This window comes from Tachypleus tridentatus, chromosome 2 (assembly GCF_004210375.1).
Source record: "Tachypleus tridentatus isolate NWPU-2018 chromosome 2, ASM421037v1, whole genome shotgun sequence".
Lineage (NCBI taxonomy): Eukaryota > Metazoa > Arthropoda > Merostomata > Xiphosura > Limulidae > Tachypleus > Tachypleus tridentatus.
The window spans coordinates 10,352,793-10,365,832 of NC_134826.1; positions in this window are offsets into that span (position 1 = coordinate 10,352,793).

The window sequence follows — 13,040 nt, forward strand, 5'->3', positions numbered from 1 at the left end:
GTCAATAACGAAGTTCATAATGAAAGACAGTCAAATATAGTGCCATCCACTGAAATAATCGGGTTCTGTACAAGTCTTTCGCCGCGGTCTCTTCCCACTCAAACCCCTCTTTACGGCTATCGTGATAAATAAAAGTTTGTTTACCTTGCATATAATTAGCTATACACCTAACAAGATATAATAACGTATGAATTCTCACTGTACAAGGAAATACAGATCTAGTTAATTGGATGATACAATAATTTTACTAAAGTGATTAGATGAATGGTTATACAACAAATATATCACCACACATTTAAAATGAGAAACATGACGGCAAACACGTTTCATAACTTTGAAATTACACAAGTTCAACATTGCTGGAACTTTATCTACTGCGCACATAATTTTAGAGTAAAATATTAATTAATTAATTCTATTTTTTTCAGAAACGCGACAAAACAACTTTTAAAAATTTTGAGGGGTCCCTCCTTTTTCTGGCGAAATAAGGAGAGACTCAACAAAACATCTTTCTCTTCTTGAAAATCAGAAGGCGAACACTAACCCCAAGGAGATTTGCGTGTGAAAGTGACTTGGATGGTCACATTATAATACTTTACACATGGGTACTCTACACTTCCATTATTGCAGTCGTAGATTATGTTACAATATTTGCAAGATTATGAAAACCTAGTTTTCACTTTTGTATTTTATCCACAGCAATATGTTTGCGGACTTACAACGCAGAGCACAGACAGCCTGTTATTAATTTTATAATTAATTACCAGTTTCCTTATTATTTCTTTCTTTTCAAAAGCAGATTTTAAATCTGAAAATATAAAGAAACAAAAAAAATAAGCAGATTTTTCTCATTTACAATATCTTGTTTTGTTTACAAACAAAAGTAAAAAATAAAAAGTAAAAAATTCAAGTTCCATTTACTATCCCATTCAAAATATTAGCCTTAAAGTTTTTTTTAAAAAATAGACCTTTGAATAATAACCTTCCAGAGAGTAACCGCAATAACAGGCGGAATGGTAGGAAATGTTATACGGAATTAAAACAGTATTTCCGATGTGATTAAGATAAAAGAAGATAAATTGGACCTTGTGCTGAACAAAGTGGGAAAAATGAATCTTTACTTTAATCTGCAAAGCAAAGCAAGTCTGGCGAATGTGCAGTATAAGGGATAGTCCTATGATATATATCAGAAGATCTGAAGAAAATTTGTAGAACGTTCTGAACGTAGCGTGAGAGAATTAGCTATAGATATTTAAACGAATAGAGACATCTTCACACTTTAGAACGATTTTCCCATCATTTGGTTCTGACTTGTGCACACTAAAGGAAAATTACCATTGTAAACTGAATTACAATCGAATTTCCTACAACATGACCAACATTTCAGTTTCGAGTATTTTTTCTTTAGTGCGCTAACTATATAAAAGTTGATGATAACCAAAAGAAGTTTCACAAAGGCAAATAATGAGAAAGAAAAAAATTAATTGGGAAGTGTTAGAATTTGAGTTAAACATTGCTACAGATTGAAACAGAAACTTTTAGAAACCCAATTTGCAATAATAAAAACGAAAAAGTCAACAGAAACCAAGAGTTTTTAAACAGAATGTGTTACAATTTGATTATTTTAATACAAACATAATGCATTATCCCCTTATGAGTATAGACCTATCATATTATATTAGAAAATAACTTTTTCAAACCATTATGCTGCTATTTTCACGTGATCCAAAAGTGTGTTTTCTTATAGCAAAGCCACATCTGGCTAACTGCTGAATCCACCGAGGGGTATCAACCCCTTGATTTTAGCGTTGTAAATTCGTAGACTAACCTCTGTACCAGCGGGAGACAAATTCAAAAAGTAAACGCTATAAAAATCGATATTCAAAAATGGTGTAAGTTAGGCTTCTTGCATGTATAGACGTAGCCTACGGTGAAGTAGGTTCAACAGGTGCATTAAAAACTTCGAAATTAAATATCTTTATCTGGATGAAGAAAGGTCCGTGTAGATGTTATACATTGATTCTTACTGTTCTACGTCAAGTGTTGTTTGTTGTTGTTTTTTAAATCGGCACAGTATTTTAATTATTTCCTAATATTTGTTTTCTTATATATTCTGAGTGAAAAATGTGTACATACCACTACAGCACTTTTGTTACCTTGCTCTTTTGTATGGTGGTAATCAGGGAGCCACTCAGGAACTTAAAATTATCTGACTCCAGAGGTCGCATGCTTCAGATACATTGTTTGGAGAGAAGTGACATAATATACTTACGTCATCAACAGAGACGTGTTCTAGGAGAGAAGGTATTACATGCTTAACGTCATCGTAGTGTATTGCTAATTGAAGGAAAATGCGTCATATGATTATGCAACGGACATAAATGGGCGTGTTGCTCCTTGAACGGACTCGGCATGAGACTTGGAAGCTGCCATTGGGCATGAGTTCCTGAAAATTTAAGTTTCAGTAATCGTTTTGTCAGATTCTTGCTTTTTAGTTTGTATATTTACTAAGTAAATATATATGGGTGTGTTGGGCTAAGGATTCTTTTATAGTAGGCATGAGTGACTTGTTCGCGATAAACTAAAAAACCAAAAACAACACGCGAACAGCATGCACTTTACTTGTTTTCAAAATAATATATGTATTGAGAACAAGTTAAACGTATATAAAAACATTTCTCACAATATGGAGGCCGTAATTATATATATTAAACACTATGTAGTTCTCTTCTTCTTTCCAAAGTCTACTTAGGCTTATTTAATTGTTTACGGACTCAGTTGACAATCGGAACTACTTTTCTGTTTTTCTGTTGCCACGCTATCCGTGTATAGTTCACTTACATTGTAATTTAAGAATTTATCTTGTAATTTAAAAATCGTCTGCTCACTTTTCCTGTTTCCAAGAGTCGTCTGCCTTTTTGTCAAAGTCCACTCAAGCTGATTTAATTACTTAAAAATACTCTTTGATGAGACAACTCACTATCCTTGTATCTACAAAATTGTTAATCTTACGTTAACATATTAATAGTTAAACCTTAGATATATACCTAAACATTTGATCTAAAATCCCAATCCCCTGTCTAATACTTGAAGTGTTGTTAATAGACATTCGAGACATTGAGTCCACAGATCTTGTTTGTTTAGTTTAGTTTGTTTTGGAATAAAGCCACATTGGGCTATCTGCAGTGTTAACTGCAGGTGATCGAACCCCAGATTTAAGTGTTGTAATTCGGTAAACTTTCTTTTGTTTCACCAGGGGAAGTTCATAAGTCTAACTGAGTAGAAAGCACACGAGAATTGTACACTATCTGCAGTGCATCAGACTTGTATGAAAGTGAATTTTTAAAACCTTGGCAATCCATTAATTTACAATTTATACGTTTCAGTTTGTGTAATTCATAAACATCAAAAGTTATGGAGCTGTTAGCGTATCAAAAGAATTTGCCCCTCAGATAAATATGAAGAACAAAACTTATATGGTGAGATGGACGATACTGTTATTTATTTACATGCCTAAATAATTATATCCTGAATAAGTTAGATCGTACACAGATCTTGATAAATTATATATGTAAACAATAGTAGTTTTAAACAAACACGTGAGCTTAAGATTAAAACAAAAAAGTAGTAACTTAAAAACAGAAAATAACTTCCTTATGTTGTCTCAAATTTTGAAGGATTGTGAATTTAGTTTCAGGTACTGTTATCTAAAGAGAAAGAATAGCTGGCTAAATTCGTTTTTTGCTTACCGTTGAGTTTAAGTTCTGTTTAAGAGCCTGTTCTTTGTGAAGCTAGGCTTAAAGTTTAGTGAATATATAACGTATTTATGAAGCTAGGCTTAAAGTTTAGTGAACACAACCTATTTATGAAGCTAGTCTTAAAGTTTAGTGAATATATAACGTATTTATGAAGCAAGGCTTAACGTTTAGTGAACATACAACTTATTTTAGTCGTAAAGTATATTCTGAAATTATAAGTCTGTAAAGTAAAAGTGATGATTTTATAAAATGTGAAAGAAAAGATATGTATTTTTATTAGGCCATATATATTACCCTAATACACAATAAAAACAAGAACATTAAAATATTTTGTGATGAACATTTATTTTAAAAACTAGTTACGAAAGTTGTTTTACAGATTTTGTTTTTAAAATTTTGAAAGGGACGCGCATGCTCGTTACTTTTGATAAACCTTGGATAAAGTCGTCTTTTTCTGACTTGAAGTTTTATTAATAAATTTTTCAGAATATATTATACTTGTTAAGTCTACGATTTTTCTCATATATTAATAACATTTACTTAATACATATTAAGCTGTGACGAAACATGAATTTTATACAAGAAAATATAAATGCGACTTGCACTAGCCATTCAAACACATCTGCTAGAAACTGATAATTATGGGGTGTAATGACTATGTAATAAAATACTAGGCTAGACACTCAGTTATCTGGCATTTGATATTTAGTGAGAATAGAGAAGAACTAAGTTACTATTTGCTTCTGAATTATAAACATAAGATGAGTACAAGTCTGAAGTTTTAATGGACAGGCACAGTGAGATCTCACCGAGTGGTGAGTGTCAAATGTATTAAAATACACAGATCTAAATAGAATAGTACACTAACTTGTGTTTATATTAAAACCTGACTAACTAAACCGGAAGGAACAAATAGCAATATGTACCTAGAGTAAGAAGAATAGTACACTAACTTTTGTTTATATTAAAACTTTACTGACTGAACCGAAAGGAAAAATATTAGTATGCGTCTAAAGTAAGAAGAACATAACACTAACTTGTGTTTATATTAAAACCTTACTGACTAAACCGGAAGGAAGAAATACCAATATGTACCTAAAGTAAGTAGAACAGTACACTAACTTGTGTTTATATTAAAACCTTACTGACTGAACTGTAAGGAACAAATAGTAATATGTACCTAAAGTAAGAAGAATAGTACACTAACTTGTGTTTATATTAAAACCTGACTGACTGAACCGTAAGGAACAAATAGTAATATGTACCTAATGTACAAACGTTGTGAGTCATATACAAGTTCTATCATTAACTATTATATCTCATCTGGTATGTAACGACAGATAACGGTGGTTTGTAACTGATAAAAACCGATATATCTGATTATCTTTGTAGAAAGTATGAGAAAAGTTAAAAATAATGCACGATCACACGTTAACATTGTTTGAAAATATCTGTATCTACTGAGAAACATATTTTTTTGAAATATTAAATATTCAATAAATTGGTTTTATGAACCTATAAACACAGATTTTTACATGATTAATTTGATGAAGTACTATACAAACATCAAATATTTTGTCAAGAACATTTTTTTAAATTATTTTTATGCTAATAATATGTCATAATCAACCAATAATAGACGAACCGGTGTATTTGATATGCTTTTCCAGGAAGTCACTATCAGAATTAGAAATATCTTATATGTATGTGTTTCTTAGGACTTGTCAAAGTCGAAAAGATATTTGAGATAACATGACATAATTGTAGATTAAGACTTCGCTTGGAAGTTTGAAACATGTATGTGATTCTCGGAACTGGCTGTCAAGAGACACCAGATGACTCTATTTACATCTACCGTATTTAATAGAGTTACGTGTGTCCTTTATTATTGTTAAAGGATAAGTTTCCGTTTACCGTTATGTACAAGGGGAAGAACTCTGTGAATTTCTCGCGAAGTTATACGAGGGTTATGTGCGCTACTCGTCCTAATTGAGCAGTGTAAGACTAGAGGGTAAGCATCTAGTCATAACCACCCACCGCCAATTCTTGTGCTACTCTCATACCAATGAATAGTTGGATTAACCGTCACATTAAAACGCCTTCACGCCTGAGAGGTCAACTTTGCGACCCTCAGATTACGCGTCGAGTGTCAATCCCACTATTCCTTGGTAAAAGAGTAACCCAAAAGTTGGCGGTGGGCGATGATGACTACCTGCCTTCCCTCTATTCTTACATTGCTAAATTAGGGACGGGTAGCGCAGATAGTCGTCGTGTTTATTTGCGCGAAATTAAACAAACAAACACGATGGAAATAAGTTAAACTGCATTATGCTTTTGTTGTTGGGTGTGTGTTGTTTTTTGTTTTTTTTTTTTTTTGGGGTAAACGAGTTAAACTGGTTTCATGGAATACAAATCTTTCTGAAGTAGAATACCGAGGCTGATGTTAAGCCTTATTTTAAATTGATTAGTTTGGTTTATATAATATGCATTTTTTATCTTTATACTCTCCTAATCTTTTCCCCTCGACAGTAGAGTTTCTTGGATACATTTTAAAGATATTGTTAAGTGTTACATGTTTGTAAAATTTCCTAATAACATTAATTTAATAACAAAATAATTTTTAAAAAGCTTATTCATAATGGGCCTAATGAAGCAAAAAGTTCTTATGCATACTTCACTACAGGTTCTTCAACGTTCACTTGGAGTTTATCATTAGGACATTATCATAACAAGTACGATCACAAAATCCAAACGAACAAGTTTATTAACGCTCAGTGTCTCGTCTTTCTCAAAGGTTAAAAGTATTTTTTTTAAATAGGTAAACAAACTATTAGCTTCAGACATTAGCTTGTTTTAAAATATGTGGTTTAAACCCCTAAAGCCAGAGAAACATTGAAATGAATAGGCCTAATTTTTGTGATAAAAATCGAAAACAAACAGGCTTAGTTTTTGTGATAAAACCACTTAAACTGCAAGTTTCCTACACTCCTGTTAGTGTTTTAAACTGTTCCAGACTAAACAGCATGAAGTAGGCTTAAGTTGATAAAAATAATATAAACCTTCTAATATCTGAGATTAGACATTGTTTATTTAAAAGTTATGTCTAAATGAGATTAGACATTGTTTATTTAAAAGTTGTCTAATAAGTCGAAAAACTTTAGTTAAAATTCCACATTTTGACAAACAAAAAATTTTTAAATATTAATTGTTGTCATATCCACAGTTCAAACAATATCGAAAAGACCACGATAAAAAGAAATGAGCTTTACATGCGTGACACGATAGAACGTCATATAACAATGTATAAAGGAAAAGAGACGTTACAGGGTAAAAATAACTTGAAAGTTGCACAAATACAACTTACTTAGAAAATTTAGCCAAAAATAAGGTTAAAGTAGATTTTTACGGCACAGAACTGTGCGTAAAATATATTAATATACTCGTATCAAACAGTAAATTTAGTTGAAACGAAAAATATCCAAATAAGTAGGAATATTGTTAGTGTGCCCCCTTACAGCTTGTAATTGCTGGACTGATTGCCACCAAACCTGAGAAGTGATAGAGAGGGGTCCGTCCGTGTTTGGGTCTTACCCTCGGTGTTATCCATGGGAAACCCTGTATCTTTTTCGCGAGTTATCGAGCATCCCAAGACTATCTAGTCCGCAGGGGCTTAGATCCTGGGGGGGGATGCGTGAGATACATCCCCCCTTTATTTTAGGTGGGGAGTATGGTTCATACAATCACCCCCCCCCGACAGTTTGGTCCTTTGAATTGTTTTATTGCATCACAGGCCTACAAATTGTGTGTTTGTTCTTGTGATTCTCGTAATTTGAGAGTCGCGGATTCGAATCCCCGTCACACCAAACATGCTCGCCCTTTCAGCCGTGGGGACATTATAATGCGATGGTCAATCCCACTATTCTTCGGTAAAGAATAGCCCAAGAGTTGGCGGTGAGTGGTGATGACTAGCTGCCTTCCCTCTAGTCTAACACTGCTAAATTAGGGACAGCTAGTGCAGATAGCCCTCAATTGGCTTTGCGCGAAATTAAAAAACAAACAAATAATTATGCTACAAAAAGTCCTTTACAGCAGGGGCTTAGATCTTGGGGGGATGGGTGAGATACATCCCCCTTCATTTTAGGTGGGGAGTATGGTTCATACAATCATCTCCCCTACAGTTTGGTCTGTTGAATTGTTTTATTGCATCACAGGCCTACAAATTGTGTGTTTGTTCTTGTGATTCTCGTGTTCTTACCAATCGAATTACATAATTAGGCCTAGATGTAGGCTTTTTCAGTAGCCGAAATGTACATCTTTAATATAGGCGTGCTTCTAAGTTTTTCGATCTAAGCGATAGTTCGTAAGTATCAGTCAGTAGTACTAATTATACATGCAAGACTTGCAAGCACTATCACAGAATCTACCTACGTCTTGTACGTAGTGTAAGATTAAGTAAAATTTACATCACAACAGATTGAACAGAACATGAAATTCGAAAATATTACTCTCAAGCGTAAACTTCTGTGATCTAGATCTGGCAGGCCATTTGTAGCTTGTAGCTGCATCAATCTTATGTGTATATTTGCAGTTTTCCTACGCTGTTTGTTCTTATGCATGTCTAACCGGTTATATTGTCGAACGCCTTACTCTCCTTAGCTGCCGAAACCACTGACCATAGTGTATGTTTATTGTACAGTTAACGACAGGTTCGGGCCGCTCGGATCCAGACGCGCCCTACATCACCCCACTCCGCTTCTTTTAGTCTGAGCCTCAATTTTACAACATGACTCCTTAGACCTGTGTTTGTGGCCCTCATTAATCCATGAAATTTCAGATTATCACCGCCCTCTAATAAAGTGCTGGTGCTTTATGGTAAAAGAACAATATATTCTGTTATCATAGATAGTAAAAATATTGTATTTTCTTGTATAATTAGAACACAAAAGGAGCGATTTCAACGGCCTGAAGCCTCTACTCTAATTGTAATGCTAGTTTTTGTTTAGGTGTTTTTATTTAATAGACGTGTTTATAGATATTATATCACAACGTGTTTGATGAGTTTTAACAGGAATATAATATATTTGTGATTGTTTAAGTATTTTTCGAGAAACTTGCAATTACTTGTTTTGTAACTAGCACACATTATTGTCCCAGCGATGCCCAGGCGGTCAGTCGGCTCGGTAGTTACTGTGAGGTTCGCACGTTTGACTTAAATACATTGTACAGTTCAGTCCTACTTCCATTCTGTTCTATCTTCGTTCATTGTACGTTAGAGTTTTTCAATAAAGACTGTATTTTAGCCTGTTGAGTCATCTGGGAAACAGATTCCAATTATGACAAGAAAGCGTCTGAAACTTTCTGGTATTAGACAGTTCTGCAAGCCAGTTACTAGTATTACAAGTGATAATGCAGATAATCCAACAACCTCAAGCAAAGGAATAGAAACTTGCCATACAGAGGAAGTACCATGTTCATCAGAGGACGAGTCTGAAAATGCTTGTGCAACTATTGCACATCATGAACCACCAGATAGTTGTGAAACAAGTTTGTGCAGTAATGAAAAATCTGACACTCCACAGATACAGTGTGGAAAGCCATATCATCCAGACGTACAACTAATACCACGACAGAAAGCAAAATCTCAAAATATCAACTTCCAGGGCAAGTGGTCTGATAAGTTCCCATGGCTGCACTTCGACAATCAGACTCAAAAAGCCATATGCTTTCATTGTGCCAAGGCGGAAAATAGAAGCCTTTTTACAGGGAAATTGGAGAGGCCAGTGGAGTATACCTTCATATCCACCGGTTTTTGCAACTGGAAAAAGGCAAAACAGAAATTCAACGAACACCAATCCTTCTCTCAGCACAGATTTGCTATATCTCTAGAAGGTTTACTTGATGTAACTCCAGTGACTATCCAGCTACATCATGTAAAAACGAAGCAGCAGGAAGAATGCAAAAGAAGTCTAGCCAAAATATTCAGAAGTTTACGTTTCTTACTGCATCAAGGTTTACCATTGCGTAGACATACTAATACGGAGGGGAACTTCCTGCAGTTAATGAAGCTTCTGAAAGAGGAAGATCCTGAGTTGACGGCCTACTTGTCAAAGAAAACCACATTCACATCACCCCAGGCTCAGAATGAAATAATGGAGATGTTCAGCCATCAAATACTGAGAAACATAGCACATGAAGTGCAGCAAAGTAAAAAAATCTTTGCATTAATGGTTGATGGCACTCAAGAGATTACAGGTGCTGAACAGAAAGTAATATGTGTACGATATGTAGATGAGAACTTTGACGTCCATGAGACATTTCTTGGTTTGTACAGTGTTTCCAATACAACTTGTGAAACAATATCCTCGACTATACTTGATGTACTGACTAGACTCAATTTACCACTGTCAGGATTAAGAGCACAAACTTATGATGGAGCCGCTAACATGAGTGGTGCGTACAGTGGATGCTAGGCAAAAATAAAAGAGAAGCAACCGTCAGCTTTGTTTTTTCACTGCAGAGCACTCAAGGCTAATTTAATAATGCAACATGCAGTTGAAGCTTGTGAATGTGTTCGAGATTCTATCAAGTGGGTACATGAATATGGTGTCTTGCTTCAGAGGTCAGGCAAATATACAAGACAATCTTTGAAAATATTATATCGTCAGACAGCCACAATGGTCCAGTTAAATACATCCGTCCACTGTGTCCAACACGCTGGTTGTGCCGCCTATCTGTAATTACATGTGCTAATGATCGCTATAGTGACATTGTTGATTTTTTTGTCTGAATTAGCAAATGAAAAATCAGATGTAGCAGTGAAAGCACGAGGTCTGCTGGACAAATTTGACAAAGGAAAGACAGTTTTAGGATTGTTGATGGCTCAACATCCATTAACTGCATTAGAGGAACTAAACCATGCATTCCAAGGAAAATCAGCGACAGTATCTGGAATGATTGAAGCATCTGCAATGACAGTTGAGCAATTGCGGGTATTGCGAACAGAGGAAAATTACAACAAGATATTTTATGAAGCTGAGAAAAAGGTAACTTCCCTAGATCTAGTGCCTATTGAACTACCACACATTCGCAGACCCCCAGAAGGATCACAGGTGATGGCTCAGCACACAATTCTGCAACAGCTAGAGATTACTACAGAAGCCAATATTTTGAATTTGTGGACACAGTCATAGAATATCTGACCACTAGATTCAATGCAGACAACAATGAATTGAGGCAATATCTAGCACTTAAGAACATTATCACATCTGGCAAGATTGACAACTCGGTTATAAACTTCTATCCAGAAATCTCTGCACAACGGCTCGAATTTCAGTTGTTCATGTTCAAAGGAACAACAAAAGCAGTATCTCTGAAAGGTGCGAAGGATGCTTACTGTAAAATGCATGAAACAAGCCAGCAGATGTTTAGGGAAGTGTTTCTTCTCATGAAAATTTTGCTTGTATACCCAGTATCCAGCTGCGAATGTGAACGCAGCTTTTCTGCATTAAGACGGTTGAAGACGTGGTTAAGGTCAACTATGTCTCAGTGCCGCCTCAACCATGTGACAGTTTGTAACATTCACAAAGATGAGGTCGACAAGATAAATATAGAAGAGCTTATGAAAGAATTCATAAACAGATCATCACAAAGGAGGTCTACGTTTGGGAACATGTAGACTAGAGGACTAAATGAATCTTACTTCAACGAAACGTATAAATAATTATGTGCTACATTGTATTGATGTGTAATTTTCAAGAGTTTGCAAAGACATTTTAATTATTTTTATCAAACAACATGAACAGTTTTTCAGTAGATATAAACTTATCAAGGGTAATTACTAATTTTATTAATATTTGAAAACGTAATTCATATAATGAAAGTTATTAGTAACCTTGTCAAGTACAGTGGTCATCTTTTATACTGTGCAGTGTGCAGGAATAAATTCATGTGGCAGTTAACTTGTGACACATTTGTCTTTATTCTATTAACATTTTGAAAACTGTTCACAACACCTCACTTATACAAACCTACATGGAAACCTTGAAGTATCGTGGCAACAAGATTACTCTGTGACTGCATGTTTACAGCTTTCAGGTTCACGTAATCAGAGATTACCAATTTGTAAATTGAACAGTTCACATAAGTGGTTGCAAAAATCATCCCCCCATCGAGTGTACAAAATCTACGCCCTGCCGGACTCCTAGTCCGGCATGGTCATGTGGTTCGGGCACACGACTAGTAATCTGAGGGTTGCGGGTTCGAATCCCCGACACAGCAAACATACTCGCCCTTTCAGTTGTGGGGTCGTTATAAAGTGACAGTCAAACCCGTTATTCGTTGGTAAAAGAGTAGCCCAAGAGTTGGCGGTGATGACTGTCTTCCTTCTAGTCTTACACTGCTAAGTATTAGGGACGTTTAGCGTAGATAGCCCTCGTGTAGCTTTGCGCAAAATTCAAAACAAACGAATGAAATCCAAGCGTATATACGCCATATAGTCTCTAATTGTTAAGTTTGTTTGTTTGTTTTTGAATTTCGCACAAAGCTACTCGAGGGCTATCTGTGCTAGCCGTCACTAATTTAGCAGTGTAAGACAAGAGGGAACTAACTGTTAAGTATATACTAAAGGGGAGCCACCTAGTTAATAACACAAACCTTCATGTCGTGGCTACCCTAATCGAATAGTGGGATTTGACTGCCATATTATAACGTCCCCATGCCCCCAAAGTGCAGAGTCCATTTTATGGTTTGCACTAATAAAACAATAACCAAAATGAAACATGTTAGTAGACGAAGTGGCAGATTAGATCAGTACCACCAGTTCTGAATATTAAAGTGAATGATTTTTTTTATCATTTTCGTACAAACAGACAACAGGCATCAATTGTGATCAAACTTTTGAGTTCAAACCTACAAATATGCTTTTCTGTAAAACATTCTGTTTGAAGGTTTAGTTGTTGTCGAGTGCTACACAATGGAATCTTTTTGCTCTAGTCACTACAAGTGTTTAATCAATTTTTTAGCGTATTAAGCCTAATGCGTATTGCCGAGACATTGGCGAACTTGTAGTTGACAATATGTTTACAGTAATCAATAGTTATGTCCTCAGTAAACAAAATATTTAGTGAATACATAGCGCCTCTCTTTCTGAACGTTCTACAGTTCATTTGAGGACAAATAAATGAAATTATTGTATATTTTAAATCTACTTTTCTCGAGACTTCAAACATTAACTGCTGTTTGGTGAAAGACAAAATAAATTTATTTTATTTTAATAAACCAAGT